Below are 17,125 nucleotides of genomic sequence, written 5' to 3'. Positions count from 1 at the left end.
ATCGGCGTTGGCGGTACTAGTGACGGTATGAGTGAAGTCAGGGTTTTGCGCTTGCACAGCTTATTGCCGCAGATTGTTTGAAAAGGTTGCGAGGATTTTAGAGAATAGCGGAGGTGCGACTCTGAGTGTGAGAGTAGGGAAGTCGTCGAACTTCATGTGCATGTGGCGCTTTGTGCAGAAAAAGGTCCACGTGGTTGTTGTTGTTGAGACGGGCCCTGCGAGGTCAAGAGACTCCGGAGTATGTTGAAAAGTGTATGAGACACTTGTTTTATGTTGTGGTCTGGTCGGTTTAATAGGTTGACCGGGCGTGGTCAACGAGTCGGTACGTGTGTTAAGGGAGTGAAAGAAAACTTCGACTTCGGGCTTTGACAAATTCTAAGTGCACTAGAATAGATCATTGACAAGTTGAGAGCAGAGTCTGCGGGTCAGGATTTGCTTGCGAAAGTGGGGACCGAGAAAGATGGAATAACTGCCGAGGCTAGTGAAAAATCCCTAAGGTCCTGAAGCGATTGTGTTACCCTTCCTGTAGTAAACCGACAGATCTGTTTTATTATTATTTGGTTGCTCGCGATACATGCCAGAAGTTGTTACGAGAGGAGCGGAGTGAAGGAGGACAAGCCGCGAGGCTTTGTCAGCCGCAGTGTGTGTGAGTGTGACGTCACTAGGAGCCGCGCTGGGATAGGTTGGTTGCAAAGAAGGGCCGTGCACGGATTGGACGCAGTCCGTGGGGCTCGATTGGAAGGGGAAAGGCAGGCGAAGAGTATTCCGGGAATTAAAGTCACTTATTGATTACAAACTTTGTGAAATAAAAGACGAGAAAATGAAATTTTTTAAAGCATTAAAGAGTGCGATGAAGGGGGAGTCTTACATTAAAGCGAGCGTAGGAGAGGAGACGCCACCCGAAGGTACACCAGCTTACATTGTAATGGAGGAAAAAGGGGTAGCTCCGTGCCTTTGGCTAAAGCAATGGCACAAGCTGACAGAGAAACATGGGAGCGTAGCGTTCCCGATCCATGGGACATTCAATATAAGGATCCTAGAGAATTTGAGATTCGCGATGTACGACATGAAGGTACCTCCAAGGCCAGCACAGTTTGAGGCTCTAGCGATTTGGGAACTAATGGCTAGACAGCAACAGCAAAAGAAGTTCGAGACCAGGATAAGAAAGGTAGAAAAGACACTAGCGGACGCTAGGTGGGATAATGCACAGAAGGTGTGGAGGTCAGATATATTGCAGGGGATAAAATTGTTTCCCGCAATTGCTAAGGAAGAAGAGGCGACAGGCAAGAAAGCTACCTGTAAGACAAACAGGAGGTGTTCCAAAGATAGAGAGGACGAGGAAAAGTTAAGGAGAGAAGAAGAGTTAGAGGATGAGGAGTTAATCATGCAATTGCTGAACGACCGTCCACCACCTTATGCAGAGAGTGGACGAGGTCCAAGTACCAGGTCTGCCCCTCCGGCACCGGTACAGAATAATGAAACTCCGAGTTCAGAAACGCCATCGGGATCTAAGGACCCGAGTTTACTGTTCACCCCGCAGATACCGCAGGTTAGGAGAATATATCCAGATGTGCCTATATTGAAAACAGCAGAAAATTATCAGCCGCAGGTCCCAAGGTACTACAGCAGTGACAACAGTACGGGAATGACCCTAGATCCAACTGTAATGGGAGTACAGAATGGTCGCAACCCAACATTGGCACAAGCTGAATCAACCCAGTTTTTGATGCCTCAAAAGCAGATGCAGGGGGGAACCGCACATGCTCAGATGACGGGGAGTCAGACGGGCATGCCGGCAATGATGACCCATAGTGTGGGAATGAACATGCCTCAGAACATGGGGAATGGACAGAACATAGATGCGATATCCCTACCCATTTCTGTAGGTCCACCGGTACCTTTGTACATTCAGCCTAACTCAGGTATGAGCGGTCAAGGATCAATGGTGCAGAGTGGGACGGAAAGGAGGTGCATACAAAACACTCCAGCGGCTCTGCCAACTGGATCTGGGTCCTTGATGGAGTTTAGTCCCATATGTGCTCAGTCAACAGTGGTGAGGTCGAGTCCCCCACTGATGATACCGCTATCATCGAACACTGAAAAGTTGCCGCAACCATCAATGGCAGTCGATGTGAATGCTACACTGATGGGGTTGAATGCGCAACAGCTGACACAGTGGTTCAACAGTATGAATTCCACACAAAGCTCAGCCAGTGGGAAGGGAGAAGACTATCTGAATAGGGTCAGGTTGAACATGGAAGCAGAAGAATTGGTGGAAGGGACTATGGGTTTGAATAGGTTAGAGTCCTACTCGGAAGAAGAGCTGAGGTATCTATGTCCTAGGATTACGAGAGAAGTGAACAAGGTACATAGAAGGTTGCAAGAAATAGCTGACAAAAACGGGGTTGAGATAGACAAGACAAAACACTTGAGCAGGAGCTATAGATTGGATTTCGGGACCACAGACTTTGAACACATGAGGTCAGCAGGCATGAAAACGCACCTTAGAGAATTTCTGCAGAGTGCACAAGTGTGGGGGTGCTTAGACAAATGGGAAAGCAGATGGGCAAAGAAAAAGGAAAAGAGGAAAGACAGTGTCCCAGAGCACAACGAGAAAAGATCACAGAGTAGTGATGCAATAACCATGTTACCAATGAGGGAGACAGCAGGGGGAAAATTAATACATGTACCGTGGCACAGAAGCGACATTCAGTCTTTTACGGATGATTTTCCCAAACTGAGAGAGAAACCGATTGAATGGTATCAACAGACTGATAGGTTTGTGAAGCTTGCAAAATGTCTTTGGGAAGACCTGAACACCCTCTTTGAGATTGTGGTTCCGGCAGATTTGTGGGAAGACTGCAAAAGGGCTGTAGGTTGGCCGACAAGTGAACCAGAGAGAGACAGGGATACGGGTGCACCATCACCTATGGTAATGAGCTTGTACTATAAGGTGATTGAGCATTTGAAGACGAAGGTTGCCGCGAAAAATGTGGATTGGCAGAAGATTGATCGAACTGCCCAAGAGGCTAAAGAGTCGATTCATGGTTACTATGAGAGGTTGTTGAAGGCGTTCAAGAACTACAGTGGCACGGAAACAATAGAGGCGAAGGACATGCTTCATTTTGTGTTTAGATTTGTGGAAGGGCTGAGACCAGAGATAAGTCAGATGATAAAGACGCATTTGATTTGTTGGCAGTCGAAACCTATTGATGAGGTGTTGAATTATGCGAAATACTGTAGCGACGAAATTGAAGTGAAACAGAAAAGGTTGAAAGAGAAAGTGATGGTGATGCAACTTAAAGCAGCTCAGACAGGTCTGCAAGGGTTGCAAGGGTTCCAACAGCAGATACCGCAGCCGCAGCCACAGGGAAATATGGTGTTTCAGCCACAGGCGAGAGGCAGAGGCAGAGGAGGCTTTGGGAGTAATGGTCCGGATTTGAACACTGTTGCGATTCCGAATGGTGTGCAGGCAATGAAAAGGGTGATGCCGTGTCACGCGTGCGGAATCGTCGGTCATTGGAAACGCGAGTGCCCGATGGTGGTGCAGGAAGGTGCAGGTGTTGGTCAGAAAAACAACGATGTCAATGCATTCCAGACAATGAGGGGACCGAAAATGAGAGGTCCAAACCCAAATTTTCAGACCATAAATCAGCTGCAGGGATTACAGCCCATGCAACCGCAGCAGATGCAGATGCCCCGTATGCAGATGACGCAAATGCAGCCAATGCAACAGCAGTTTCCCATGGTACCTAATCAGCAAATGCAAATACCTTTGGCACCAGTGAGTCAGCAGCAAGTGATGGTTCCTCCACAGGTCTCGGGTCAGGTGATGAATACAAATGGCACCGTACAACAGTTCCCATTACACAGTGAGAATGGAATAAACAATGTATGGGAGAGTGAAAGTTCAGATGAGGAAGGAAATTGTGTGCTTGCAGCATCCTTGGAAGTTGATCAAAAGGGTCCATATGTGGAGGGAAGAGTTATGGGTCATAGTGTTTCATTCTTGGTTGACACAGGAGCCACACGTTCAACTGTTAGGAGCATTGAAGTACCAAATTTGCCACTCTCAGGGAGAACAGTTCAAGTAGTGGGAGTAGCAAACAGGCACCTGACGAACCCAATCACAGATCCAGTACCAGTCAGAATTGGTAACTATCAAGGGTCACATAAATTTGTGGTATGTGACTCAAGCCCGATAGCACTGTTAGGGAGAGACCTATTGTGCAAATTGGGATGTTCGATTATGTGTTCGAACGATGGAATTAGAATTCAGACGAGCAGTGATGGGGAAGAAGAGGAGAGTGTAGAGGGGGATGAGATGGAAACTGTCGATGAAGAATATCCTCTGATTAACCTTTTTCCGATGATAACTGAAGAAGATATTCCAGCTGAATTACGGGAAACAGTCGGAAAGGAAGTGTGGGATATGACAGGAAAAGAGGTGGGATTGATGAAAGGAGTGGAACCAGTGAAAGTGACCGTAAAACCCAATGTAACTTTTCCCCAGACCCCACAATACCACATGGCACAAGACACCCTCATGAAAGTCACCCAACTCATTGACGAGTTTGTAAAACAGGGAGTACTGAAAGAAGTGTTAAGCAGTCCATGTAATTCACCAATCATGGGACTAATAAAGCCGAGTGGAAAGGTCCGAATAGTGCAGGACTTGAGGAAAATAAATGACATCATAATTAAATGCTGCCCTGTAGTACCAAATCCAGCTGTGATAATGTTTCAAGTCCCTTGCGATGCCGAGTGGTTCTCAGTCATTGACTTGTCACAAGCATTCTTTTCGGTGCCTCTTCATGAGGACAGCCAATTTCTCTTTTGTTTCAAATTCTTAGACAGAGTTTACAGTTGGTGTCGAATTCCTCAAGGGTTTTCGGAGTCACCGTCAATTTTCAATCAGATTCTAAAGAAAGACTTGGAAGCGTTAGAATTGCCATTCGAGTCAACCCTAGTACAGTACATCGATGACTTGTTGATTGCATCTAAGACAGAAAGTGGCTGCACAGCCGACACCATTGCTCTACTGAACCATTTGGGAAGGAATGGACACAAGGTGTCTCCTTCAAAGTTGCAGTTCTGTCAGAAGAAAGTAAAATACTTGGGTCATCAAATAGAGAAAGGGTCACGGAGAATAATGAAGGAAAGAATAACAAGTGTACTTCAAATGAGTCCACCAAAGACGAGGAGGGAGGTGAGGAAGTTTTTGGGGATGGTGAGCTACTGTCGCCAGTGGATTCCCAACTTTTCAACTCTAGCAAAGCGTTTACTGAAACTGACCCAGAAGGATGCCTTGGATGAAATTGAGCTGAAAGGAGATGAGATGGATGCTTTTATTGAATTGAAAGAATGCATGTGCAGGGCTCCAGCTTTAGGTATGCCTGATTACACAAAGCCTTTCACATTGTTTTGTCATGAACGTGATGCATGTTCTTTGTCTGTCTTGACCCAAGCCCATGGTGGCATAAACAGACCAGTAGCGTATTTTTCAGCTACTTTGGATCCGGTCGCAGCAGCACTGCCAGGATGTTTGCGCGCCGTAGCAGCAGTTGGTATCAGCCTCACTCAGAGTGAAGGAATAGTGATGGGACACCCATTAACAGTCATGGTCCCTCACTCAGTTGAGATACTTTTGACCCGCTCCCGAACGCAACACATGACTGGAGCAAGACTCACAAGGTATGAAACAATAATTCTGGGCTCACCGAATGTGCAGCTGAAAAGGTGCACTACGTTGAATCCAGCAACCTTGCTTCCCGGTGAAAATGCTGAAATTGAGAACGCTGAAGACGTCGAGCATGACTGCCTTCAGGTGACTGAATTTTGCACAAAACCCCGACCTGACATTAAGGATACTGAGCTTGATGAAAATGACCAAATTGTTTTTGTTTATGGGTCATGTTCAAGAGATGCATTGGGAATTTTGAAAGCAGGATATGCTGTATGTACTGTAACAGGTGTCTTGGAAGCATCCTGGCTTCAAGGAGTCTATTCCGCACAAGTAGCAGAGCTTGTAGCCCTTACAAGAGCATGCCAACTGTCTACATTGATGAAGGTTACCATTTACACTGATAGTCAGTACGGGTTTGGAATTGTGCACGACTTTGGGCAACTATGGTCACAGAGAGGTTTCCTGACCTCTTCAGGGTCCCCAGTGAAAAACGGGGAGAGAATAAGGGAATTGTTACACGCCATTCAGATGCCAGCCGAAATTGCAGTGGTAAAGTGTAGTGCTCATACAAAAGGACAGGACTATGTTTCCCTGGGAAATGCATATGCGGATCAAGTCGCAAGATTTTGTGCCTTGAACTGTGTATTGCTCAGGGATGAATGGAATTTGATAAGTGAACCAGAACTCGAACCAGCTGAAGCATTTGCCTTGAAGGTCGTAGATACAATGGATGAACTAAAAGCATTACAGAATTGCGTCAGGGAGGATGAAAGAGTTTCCTGGATTAAGTCACAATGCACAAGGAGACCAGATGAGTTATGGGTTTCAAATGAGGGAAAATTTGTTTTACCAAATAGTCTCTTATCGCAGCTAGCGCGGTTCTATCATGGGCAGGCTCACCTAGGGAGAGATGCCATGATAAGATTGTTCAAAACTGATTGGTTTAACCCCAGATTCCGTCAAGTTGCAGAAGCAGTTTGCCATCGTTGTGTCATTTGTCAGCAGATGAACCCAGGAAAGGGAACGGTTGTGAACGTGAGCCACATTGGCAGGGCGGGAGGCCCGTTCAGCAGAATGCAGATGGACTTTATTGACATGCCTGTGCATGGAGGTCTGAAGTATGTGTTGGTGATTGTGTGCATTTTTAGTCACTGGATTGAAGCATACCCCACACGTAGAAATGACAGCCTTACAGTTGCAAAACTATTGTTGAGGGAGTTGATACCACGTTTCGGATTCCCGATCTCTTTAGAATCAGATAGAGGAAGTCACTTCAATAACGAGGTGATAAAGTTACTTTGCGCAGCGCTGAACATTGAGCAAAAACTGCATTGTAGCTATCGCCCTGAGGCCTCAGGACTGGTGGAGCAGATGAATGGTACACTGAAATCAAGAATGGCGAAAATATGTGCATCGACAAATTTGAAATGGCCTGACGCATTGCCTTTGATGTTAATGTCAATGAGAAACACCCCTGACAGAAAGACTGGATTGTCCCCGCACGAAATTCTCATGGGCAGGGCCATGAGACTTCCTGCAGTTCCCGCAAACGCGCTTTTGAATATTACAGATGATATGGTGTTAGACTACTGCAAAGGTCTGGCTGACGTGGTTCGCTCTTTCTCTCACCAGGTGGAAGCAACCACCTTGTCACCGATCCAAGGTCCAGGACACACACTGAAAGCAGGTGACTGGGTCGTGATAAAGAAGCACGTGAGGAAGTCGTGTCTGGAACCCCGTTGGAAAGGCCCTTTCCAAGTGATCCTGACGACCACTACCGCTGTGAAGTGTGCGGGAGTTCCCAACTGGATTCACGCCAGTCATACAAAGAAGGTGTTGTGTCCCACAGATGAGGAAGTTGAAGCGCTGAAACTGCCAGTAACTGATAACAAAGTGCCGAGCGCTGAGACAGAGCAAAACAGAACTAGAAGCGAACAGGCAGAAATAAAAGAGAGAGAAATATTCTCTGAGGACGAAACAGCCGATTCACTTGGGGAAGACCAAGGAGAAACCTCAGACAGCGACGAAGCAGCTGAAGGTGACAAAGAGCCTGAAGCATCTGAGGGTGACAAAGAGCCTGAAGCAGCTGAGGGAAGCAAAGAGCCTGAAGCAGCTGAAGGTAACAAAGAGGCTGAAGCAGCTGAAGGTAACAAAGAGCCTGGAGAAAGTAACGGTGACAAAGGGCTCGAAAGAGGTGAAGAAGCAGGAGAGCCTGATCAGAGGAGGGCTTTCCCAGAATCAGACGGTACAGAAAAAGAAAAGAAAAACCTGATTGACTCCCCAGAAGGAGGGGACAAGGCAGAACAGAACGAAGCTGTTCAAACTTCCACAGAAGAGATCGCAGGTCCATCAAGTGGACACAGTGCAAAGAGAAGACCAAGTGTATCACCAGTAAAACTAAGAACTAGAGAAACGTTGAACGACAGTGAAAGGCCAAGAGTGAAAGAGAAAAGAAAGGAAGTGTCTGTCGTGGTACCAAGATCAAGTGAAGAAAAAGACTTGGCCAAAGAGGAAAGTACCAGTGAGGCAGAATCGAAGAGAGATGCAAAATTGAAAAGGAAAAGGATACCAAACAGGAGATATTCCGGTCCAGAATGGGCATATGTAGTCAATGACGATTGGACCGACGAATTTGTATCTCTTAGCCTCGAGAACGAAGAAGAAGAGATACCAATAGAAAAGAAAAGTTTTATGGACACTGTTGATTGAAAGGGTGATAAATGACATTGCTTGCTATAATCTAACGTGATACAACCAGCTGAGACATTGCTAAACCGGATGAGACATTTGCTAACTTGATAAGACTTTGATAACCTGATTGACTCTTAAACCCGATTTGAGACAACGTTGCTAACTGATAAAAGACTGAGTTATTGCCGAATTGAGACAAATGCTGCTAACCGATAAGTGACTGGGCTCCTGAAGAAAACTGTGTGAACATTGCGCTCGTTCAGCTTTGTAACTAATTGCTAAATCGTTTCTTTATAAGTGCTTCTAGCTCTCTGATTCTATACAGATCATGTCTACACAAAACAGTAGAGTGAAATATTGTAAATATGCGTGTATAGGCTTGATAACCGCATGTGTACTAATAATAATGGCAATAGTGCTTGCAACGCGTGGTAAGGGTGAGAATGAGAAAATTGATGCTTCTACTTCTGCTCCTGTTACTGTCACTGAATTAACCGCATTGGAAAGACTAGAATTAGATGAGAGACACTTGCATGATAAGAAGGAACTTTCGTATAATGTTTTCTATCGCCTACTAACAGAATATGTTGAGACTATGGATGCGAAAGATTGTTATGTGTGTACATAGATACCGACATCGGTAACGGAAGGGGTGACTTATCACCACATGCCTCTTACATATGGGATTACATGTAGTTTAGTAACTTCTAGATTTTATGGTCAAACTAACATACAGTATTTTTATTCAAATTATGATGTTACCTTTGCATATGTTCCTATAATAACGCAACTAAGCCAGATTGCTAAAGATTGGGATGCTAAAATAATGAGGGAATTTTTCGAGCCAATGCAACCTTTTGAAACAGCTCACGCTCATAGGGAAAACCTTACCTGCTCGCTCTCTGCAGTAGAAATAAGCTTTTTAGATCGCACAGATGATAGAAGGGCACAAATGAATGCGAAATTAGAAAAAGAGCTAAGTAAGAGGACTTCAGTAGATAATTATGCTTTTGCCGCAATAAAAACACAAGGGAGAATAGCTTTAGACGCTTGGCATGTAGGGAAATTTTGTATATATCGTGGTGAATCTTATTATGATAACATTTTCGTGGGAGCGAGTGAATGTAAACATACGTTTATCTTTAAGGCCAAATGGACATTCATGCTGAACGGACTTGACCCTGTCATACCTGGTGTATATTACATTTGTGGGCATAATGCCTATTATCGTCTTCCAAAGGGATGGTGGGGGAGATGTTATTTGGGTATAGTGTTCCCAAAGGTTTATCAACTGGATGACCTATCGGTGATTCCAAAGACGTCTGGATCTCATTGTATCCAGAAAAGAGAGACCGCAGCTGCTGTGGTAGGAGATATATTTGGAGCCATGATTCCTTCATTGGGAGTTGTGTTGAATTCCATCAAAATAAGAAAGTTGTCTACTATAGTGGATAACATGTTGACAAAGTTTTCAGGTGCTATAATCCTGATGGATGCTGAACTTGCAGCAGAAAGAGCTATGACTCTTCAAAACAGGCTTGCCTTAGACATTCTTTTAGCAAAGGATGGTGGCGTTTGCAAAATGCTTGGTGCGCGTCACTGTTGCACGTATATACCAGACAACAGTGTGAAGATTAAAACAATGCTTGCAAATCTAACAAAAGAGAGTGCAGACTTGAAGGAATTGAAAGAACCAGGAGTTTGGGAGAAGGTTGGAAAGGGAGTTGCTTCAGTGGGAAATTGGCTTGGTGGCATTTGGAATGGAATATTACTAAAAATAATACAGGGAATACTAATAGTACTAATTTGCATCTTAGGGATTTGGGGAATAAAGAGGGGAATACTAATGATCATGGCAAGAATTAAGAGAAGGAAGGAAGAGAAAATGATGAAAAGAATGGCAGAAGAAAACAAGGCAAGAACAAGGGGAACTAAAAGGCAAAGAGAACTGACAGAATTTTAATGGAATAAAATTTGTGGGAATAGTTTTGTGTGATGACAAATAGTCATCAGAGGAGGGATTGATGACGCAGAAATGAAGGTTTTACATTTATTAGCGCATAAACGTAGTGCTGCAATAATCAAGTGTGACTTTAACCGAACTAATAAAGATTGTACGGGGACAAATGTGCCCTCAGAGTAGTTCGCCAACATTTATAAGCGTGCTTTATATAATGTGATGTATTAAAATTGTACTAATCTGACATAACCGTAAACGTGTGCCATGATTTGCTTGTTTGAAATGTTTTAACTTAGCATAACTTCAGTGGAGGCTTCGGCCTAGTTGCCTTGTCTCACGGTTTAGATGCTCGTGTTTTTCTAATGTGCTAATAAACGTGTATTCCTGCTTGAAGCTGTACTTTTCCAGTGAGATCGGTTCACATGCTTATCTTTAAGGTTTCGTGCCAGCCTGGCATCTTCTTCTTTGCTCCAAGGTCAATCTGCAGGTGCAGACAATGGAAGCTCTGAAAGTGAGTTAATTGGTAAAATATGTTGCAACTTACGTTCCCGTATAATGTATGCCTATGTATGCCTAGGTAGAAGCTTGTGAATTGTTGTTTTTGATTGGACAATTTGAAGCCAACCTATGAACCCTCCAATGGAAGATCCTACTGGATTTGAACTGTTGTTTATTTAAACCTGGTGCACAAGAAGAAAGCAGCCATTGCCATTTTTAGCCATCAGCCTTTGGCCATTACCCACTGCACCCATGGAGGACATTATTGCCCATTAGCCATTACCCGCCATTTGCAGGACATTGCAGCCATTATGGCCCATCTTACCGACCTCGTCATTTTGCCATCTTCTACGATGCCAATTGATGTTCGACGCCATTTTGAATGAGACTTTGATGCTTTCTCTAATCGAGAGAAAGAGACTTTAAGAAATTCTCGCCCTAGAGACTTTAACTTTGATCTGTCCCTTTGCATAAAGTAGGTGTTTTGTCCTTTTATCTTGCCGCTGTGAGGCAATTGCCCCGTCCACCCCGCCCCTTTGCCCCTTCCCATGCTGATCGGAAACCGGTACCTGTGAGACGAAGACTTCCTTGAATGCTGATTGAATTTGGTAAATATGAAAGGAAAATGTACAATTGCATTGTGTTTCTTTTTTTGGTAACCAACTGCTGATTTTTGATGAGAGCCCTAGTTAGGAGTTTTCCAAATCAATGTTGCTAAATTGTTTTTGCATGAAGTCCCACATGCAGATGCTAATTTGAGGTTAGATGAGGATTCATTTGTTGCACGATGCAATTTGAGACCTTGTTATGCTGACTAATGTATGCAATTAGCTCATTACAGATTATAGTTTTAGTGGTTTGCGTTGCTATTATCGAATGCATTGTTATTCAAATGCTGCATAGATTGCATCTTTTTCGCCGTTATGGACAGCTATTAATGTTCATTTACATCTATCATTTGGTGTTGAGACACATTTATATCGTGCTAGCTTTGTTAATATAGGGAAATAAATTCATTAACTTTGAATAAACTGGTGTGGTTATTCATGGCCGAAAGGTCATGGTTCGCCGAAATGTTTTCTGGATTAATTGTGAAGTGTTATGTTGATCAGGGCATTGCTTATGTTCGTTATTGATTATTGATTTGATTAAATTGATTAATCTCGGGTGAAGAGAGCCCCACTTGGTCAAAAGATTCATCGACCCAAGAGCGTCCAAATACAGGTAATTTATTAGGAAGGAACACTCTATCAGTGCACACCCTGAACTAATACATTTTTGCTGAAACCTAATCATATTGTTTACTCTTCCTCGTAGCAGCTTGCCAGGGTGATAGTATATTGCAACAGAACCATTCCACTTCTTCACTGAAAAGAGTCATGCAGGTTACCCAAATGTGCAGCGTGTCATTTTATACAACTTTCTTTATTGAAATTAAACTTGGACTCACTTGAAATATTCTCTTTCAAAATGAATGTTTTGAGCTGCTGTGAATTTTATTTCTAGAGGTGGTGACAGGCTTTCAGGTACGTGCTTAGGTCAAGGCCCTGTTCATGTCACTTGTATAAGCTAATTCAGGGAGCAAATTAGCAAGTCAAGAAATGGGAAGTCTGAACTACTGTCAAAGCAGTTTCATTCTCTTTTCAAATAATCCAAAAATACCATTGCAGCATAAAACAGAGTATTCAATAAAAGAAGAAGGAGGATTAACGGCAAAAAAGCACATCATAAGATATGAAACTTTGGAAATTATCTAGATATTGTTTGAAAAAACTCCTTTGATGGAAAGAAGATGAAGAACGGTATGGGATCCTGTCCTGCGCACCTGTAATTGATATGTTCCACATCCATTCATACCACCTAACCCTAAACACCCAAACATATTGCAGTCAGTGACCATGTGGCCTAATGGATAAGGCGTCTGACTTCGGATCAGAAGATTGAGGGTTTGAGTCCCTTCATGGTTGAGTCTTTTTGTCACAGCACCCAACTTATCTTTACATACAAACTGGAAATACACTCTTACAATACTCATTTCACTCTCACTCATTAAGAAAGCCCAATGCAAACTGCACAATCAGTCATGTTATACCTTCAGCATTGCTACTTTTCTGTCTTTCTGCCATACCAAAGTACCTCTTCATAAATGCCACGGATATGCAATACGTATACAACAATATGTCATGGCACAATCATTCCGAACAGAACTGTGGGTAGACTCAGTGCAGGGAGTGTGTGCGTGCAGAAAGCAGAAACTATGCATGGGTAGAAGCTCTATGATTTTCTCCAGGAATAATGCAAATTGTCCCTCAGAAAAAGTATAGTACTAGAGAAGAATCATAAACGATTGACACAATTGCTGCCTTTGCTGTTGCCCCAGTTGTGTAATCTGTCAAGGACTGGTCTCTTGCAGATTGAGGCACTTAGTTGCAATTGTGTGGTAAAAATCACCCTTACAACCATTTTTGCTATAAACTTGAGATCTTTCTGAGATACTATCTCACAGACTTCTTATGAATGAGGAACTCTGAAATTGTCACATTCCAATTTGTACGTCCTTAAACCTATGCTAGTTATTCAAAAGGGCAGATTGTTTTTTAAATTCCTTTCTGTCTCGAGTTGTAGTTATATTGATACAGAGGCATAATTGTTGAATGATATATATTGGTTTGATTGAAATATGTTCGTAGAGGTGGTGATAGGCTTTCTGTGTCTGTCTGAGAGCAAGGACCGGTTAACGTCTTTTTCCAAGAGCAGTTTGTTGTGAAAGGTATCAGGCAAAGGAGTATGTATTGTGATGTGGTTCTCTGACTGCTTCTGTCCACTTGCCAAAAGTTCCAAGGCCCTATGATAGCACAAAAATGGAAAGATTGAAGTGGTGGGTGCCGGAGGTTTAAAATGGTCAGTTTAATTAAAGACAGAAAAGTGAAACGAATGACTGCAGAAATACTGTATGTGGCCATGAACTGAGATGAAAGGATGATTTTGGAACTCTGTCTTGCAGATTACCCTCAATGCCGCAATGGATAGGGCACTACTCTCACAGACCAGGGTGTGTAAGTTTAAGTCTATCGGAGGTGCACACCCTGAACTAATACATTTTTGCTGAAACCTAATCATATTGTTTACTCTTCCTCGTAGCAGCTTGCCAGGGTGATAGTATATTGCAACAGAACCATTCCACTTCTTCACTGAAAAGAGTCATGCTGGTTACCCAAATGTGCAGCGTGTCATTTTATACAACTTTCTTTATTGAAATTAAACTTGGACTCACTTGAAATATTCTCTTTCAAAATTAATGTTTTGAGCTGCTGTGAATTTTATTTCTAGAGGTGGTGACAGGCTTTCAGGTACGTGCTTAGGTCAAGGCCCTGTTCATGTCACTTGTACAAGCTAATTCAGGGAGCAAATTAGCAAGTCAAGAAATGGGAAGTCTGAACTACTGTCAAAGCAGTTTCATTCTCTTTTCAAATAATCCAAAAATACCATTGCAGCATAAAACAGAGTATTCAATAAAAGAAGAAGGAGGATTAACGGCAAAAAAGCACATCATAAGATATGAAACTTTGGAAATTATCTAGATATTGTTTGAAAAAACTCCTTTGATGGAAAGAAGATGAAGAACGGTATGGGATCCTGTCCTGCGCACCTGTAATTGATATGTTCCACATCCATTCATACCACCTAACCCTAAACACCCAAACATATTGCAGTCAGTGACCATGTGGCCTAATGGATAAGGCGTCTGACTTCGGATCAGAAGATTGAGGGTTCGAGTCCCTTCATGGTTGAGTCTTTTTGTCACAGCACCCAACTTATCTTTACATACAAACTGGAAATACACTCTTACAATACTCATTTCACTCTCACTCATTAAGAAAGCCCAATGCAAACTGCACAATCAGTCATGTTATACCTTCAGCATTGCTACTTTTCTGTCTTTCTGCCATACCAAAGTACCTCTTCATAAATGCCACGGATATGCAATACGTATACAACAATATGTCATGGCACAATCATTCCGAACAGAACTGTGGGTAGACTCAGTGCAGGGAGTGTGTGCGTGCAGAAAGCAGAAACTATGCATGGGTAGAAGCTCTATGATTTTCTCCAGGAATAATGCAAATTGTCCCTCAGAAAAAGTATAGTACTAGAGAAGAATCATAAACGATTGACACAATTGCTGCCTTTGCTGTTGCCCCAGTTGTGTAATCTGTCAAGGACTGGTCTCTTGCAGATTGAGGCACTTAGTTACAATTGTGTGGTAAAAATCACCCTTACAACCATTTTTGCTATAAACTTGAGATCTTTCTGAGATACTATCTCACAGACTTCTTATGAATGAGGAACTCTGAAATTGTCACATTCCAATTTGTACGTCCTTAAAACTATGCTGGTTATTCAAAAGGGCAGATTGTTTTTTAAATTCCTTTCTGTCTCGAGTTGTAGTTATATTCATACAGAGGCATAATTGTTGAATGATATATATTGGTTTGATTGAAATATGTTCGTAGAGGTGGTGATAGGCTTTCTGTGTCTGTCGGAGAGCAAGAACCGGTTAACGTCTTTTTCCAAGAGCAGTTTGTTGTGAAAGGTATCAGGCAAAGGAGTATGTATTGTGATGTGGTTCTCTGACTGCTTCTGTCCACTTGCCAAAAGTTCCAAGGCCCTATGATAGCACAAAAACGGTAAGATTGAAGTGGTGGGTGCCGGAGGTTTAAAATGGTCAGTTTAATTAAAGACAGAAAAGTGAAACGAATGACTGCAGAAATACTGTATGTAGCCATGAACTGAGATGAAAGGATGATTTTGGAACTCTGTCTTGCAGATTACCCTCAATGCCGCAATGGATAGGGCACTACTCTCACAGACCAGGGTGTGTAAGTTTAAGTCTATCTGAGGTGCACACCCTGAACTAATACATTTTTGCTGAAACCTAATCATATTGTTTACTCTTCCTCGTAGCAGCTTGCCAGGGTGATAGTATATTGCAACAGAACCATTCCACTTCTTCACTGAAAAGTGTCATGTTGGTTACCCAAATGTGCATCGTGTCATTTTATACAGCTTTCTTTATTGAAATTAAACTTGGACTCACTTGAAATATTCTCTTTCAAAATGAATGTTTTGAGCTGCTGTGAATTTTATTTCCAGAGGTGGTGACAGCCTTTCAGGTACGTGCTTAGGTCAAGGCCCTGTTCATGTCACTTGTATAAGCTAATTCAGGGAGCAAATTAGCAAGTCAATAAATGGGAAGTCTGAACTACTGTCAAAGCAGTTTCATTCTCTTTTCAAATAATCCAAAAATACCATTGCAGCATAAAACAGAGATTTCAATAAAAGAAGAAGGAGGATTAACGGCAAAAAAGCACATCATAAGATATGAAACTTTGGAAATTATCTAGATATTGTTTGAAAAAACTCCTTTGATGGAAAGAAGATGAAGAACGGTATGGGATCCTGTCCTGCGCACCTGTAATTGATATGTTCCACATCCATTCATACCACCTAACCCTAAACACCCAAAGTTACTGCAGTCAGTGACCATGTGGCCTAATGGATAAGGCGTCTGACTTCGGATCAGAAGATTGAGGGTTCGAGTCCCTTCGTGGTTGAGTCTTTTTGTCACAGCACCCAACTTATCTTTACATACAAACTGGAAATACACTCTTACAATAATCATTTCACTCTCACTCATTAAGAAAGCCCAATGCAAACTGCACAATCAGTCATGTTATACCTTCAGCATTGCTACTTTTCTGTCTTTCTGCCATACCAAAGTACCTCTTCATAAATGCCACGGATATGCAATACGTATACAACAATATGTCATGGCACAATCATTCCGAACAGAACTGTGGGTAGACTCAGTGCAGGGAGTGTGTGCGTGCAGAAAGCAGAAACTATGCATGGGTAGAAGCTCTATGATTTTCTCCAGGAATAATGCAAATTGTCCCTCAGAAAAAGTATAGTACTAGAGAAGAATCATAAACGATTGACACAATTGCTGCCTTTGCTGTTGCCCCAGTTGTGTAATCTGTCAAGGACTGGTCTCTTGCAGATTGAGGCACCTAGTTGTGATTGTGTGGTATAAATCACCCTTACAACCATTTTTGCTATAAACTTGAGATCTTTCTGAGATACTATCTCACAGACTTCTTATGAATGAGGAACTCTGAAATTGTCACATTCCAATTTGTACGTCCTTAAAACTCTGCTGGTTATTCAAATGGGCAGATTGTTTTTTAAATTCCTTTCTGTCTCGAGTTGTAGTTATATTGATACAGAGG

General features: G+C 42.7%; 3 non-coding genes across 3 annotated transcripts; all 3 read left to right on the top strand.

The window, feature by feature from the left end:
* The first annotated feature begins 12,729 nt into the window (after positions 1–12,729).
* TRNAR-UCG (transfer RNA arginine (anticodon UCG)) lies at positions 12,730–12,802 on the top strand. The gene has a single exon. It is a non-coding gene; the product is annotated as a tRNA-Arg (tRNA).
* A 1,751-nt stretch (positions 12,803–14,553) lies between these two features.
* TRNAR-UCG (transfer RNA arginine (anticodon UCG)) lies at positions 14,554–14,626 on the top strand. Its single transcript has one exon. It is a non-coding gene; the product is annotated as a tRNA-Arg (tRNA).
* A 1,751-nt stretch (positions 14,627–16,377) lies between these two features.
* Positions 16,378–16,450, top strand: TRNAR-UCG (transfer RNA arginine (anticodon UCG)). The gene has a single exon. It is a non-coding gene; the product is annotated as a tRNA-Arg (tRNA).
* The last annotated feature ends 675 nt before the right edge of the window (positions 16,451–17,125 follow it).

The sequence above is a fragment of the Pleurodeles waltl genome, chromosome 4_1 (genome assembly GCF_031143425.1).
Source record: "Pleurodeles waltl isolate 20211129_DDA chromosome 4_1, aPleWal1.hap1.20221129, whole genome shotgun sequence".
NCBI lineage: Eukaryota > Metazoa > Chordata > Amphibia > Caudata > Salamandridae > Pleurodeles > Pleurodeles waltl.
The sequence above is the reverse complement of the archived record's forward strand: the minus strand, read 5'-3'. Positions and strand labels throughout refer to the sequence as shown.